Source organism: Lipotes vexillifer, unplaced genomic scaffold (genome assembly GCF_000442215.2).
Source record: "Lipotes vexillifer unplaced genomic scaffold, Lipotes_vexillifer_v1.1 scaffold627, whole genome shotgun sequence".
NCBI lineage: Eukaryota > Metazoa > Chordata > Mammalia > Artiodactyla > Lipotidae > Lipotes > Lipotes vexillifer.
This window is the reverse complement of record NW_006787891.1, coordinates 525956-527835: the sequence shown is the minus strand read 5'-3', so window position 1 is coordinate 527835 and position 1880 is coordinate 525956. Positions and strand designations below refer to the sequence as shown.

Genomic DNA, 1880 nt, shown 5'->3' with positions numbered 1-1880 from the left:
TGGTTATTTTCTGAAAGCATGAGGATAAAGGGGCAGTTTGAGATTGCTAAACTAGAGTTTGTCCACTCAGGGGAAATTTCATCTTGTCTAGTAACAAGACTTTTGTCACTGAAATAATTTTTTAAAGATGTTTAGTATGTTTCAAAGTATAACCCAAAGCTTTTTTCTTGTCTTTTTATTTTTAGTATACGTAAAACTGAGGTAAGAAACTTTAATTACACAGGAGATCTATGGAAGGATTAATCATTTTAAGAGAAGAATCATTTTTCAACAGCCCCACTGCTATGAATGATACCTTCATGAGCCTGGGCCACCTTCTCCAGTGGATCATGGGGACCAATTACTGGTCTCAACCAACCAACTTCCATTCCAGCTTGAAGGACTGCTGCAAACTGCTGAAATTCCTCCTTGGTGGATGAAGAGAGAGCAACTCCTATTACGCTAGATTCCTTTGCCATGGTGTCCCGTGGGTTTATTTCAATAGGACCTCTGCTGCCAGCAACTATTACTCATCCTCCATGTGACAAAAGATTCAAATCATTGCTAAGATTTACATTAGCTAACATTTCAGTAACCATATCAACTCCTTTTTCACCAACAGATTTCTTAATTTTATCAATGTAATTAGCTCCTTTGTGATTAAACGCTTCGTGGGCTGCATTTTGCAAAACAACCTTTTGTCCTTCCTCAGTGCCAGCTGTGCCCAAACCTTTAAGCCATAAGCTCTAGCAGTCTGGCACGCTGCTATTCCAATCCCTCCACTAGCCCCATGAACCAGAACACTTTCTCCAGCTTTCACATGGGCACTGGGGAGCAGAGCTCGATAAGCAGTAAAATACAGGATCCCGACGGCAGCTCCTTGTTTCAAGTCCAGTTTTTATGGCAGTGTGTAAACAGTGTAATCGGCTGCCAGAGCATACTCTGTGTAGCCCCCAGAGATCGTGCCGGTAGTGAAAACTCTGTCACCTTTCTTGAAAGCAGATACACTCCCTCCAACAGATTCTCTCTTATCCCAGCCACATCTAAGCCAAGAGTATAGGGTAGAAGTGATTTTCTACTGTAAGTGCCAGAGCGAATATATGTGTCCACTGGGTTTATACCACATGTTTGGACTTTAATTAGAACTTCACTCAGTATGACAATCTCTAGGTCCATCCATGTTGCTGCAAATGGCATTATTTCGTTCTTTTTTACGGCTGTGTAATATTCCACTGTATATATGTACCATGCCTTCTTTCCCGCTAGTGTTGTGCATGGATTTCTCAAATGCTGAAAATGAAAATATATTCCTTAGAGAGGTCAGTATTATCTTGAAGCTACAGGGTCAGGGTAAGGCCTCTTGACCCACACAAAGGACTTTGTTTTGGCAGGAGGCAGAAAATGTTCTCTCTCCCCACAAGTAGTCTGCATGGTAAAATAGGATAAATTTGAAGTGGCTATTTCCTTGAGTGTTGCCCCACAAATACTGAGTCATGTCTCAGAACAGCTCTCATTGGTGGGATGTTCTGGTCTTAGCCAGGATGCCAGAGGAACTGCAGGAGGGCAGTAAGATTGAGCAAGCAGGCCTAGGCTCCAAGGTACCCCCAAACTCCGGAACTCCACACTCCACAGGTGCTGCCTCTCCTCTTCTGCACAGGTCCTAAACAACCCAATGCTTTTCTTGTCACAGGCTTTGAAGTGGCTATCGGGGACAGCTGCACAGGCTTTGAAGTGGCTATCGGGGGACAGTGATTAGCTAGCTGCAAGGGTTGGCATGATATTCAGACCAGTTAACAACCAGCATGGCAGGAGCACCGGCCAATGGAAAAGAGCCCTGGCCCCAGTGTTGGAGCAGAGGTCTAAAGAACCCCTGGGGGGCCGGCCCCCTTCTGTTGGATTGT

At 44.4% G+C, this 1880-nt stretch overlaps 1 pseudogene; it reads right to left on the bottom strand.

The window, feature by feature from the left end:
- Positions 1–243: 243 nt before the first annotated feature.
- LOC103075573 (quinone oxidoreductase-like) overlaps positions 244–1880 on the bottom strand; it is a 44731-nt pseudogene continuing 43094 nt past the window's right edge.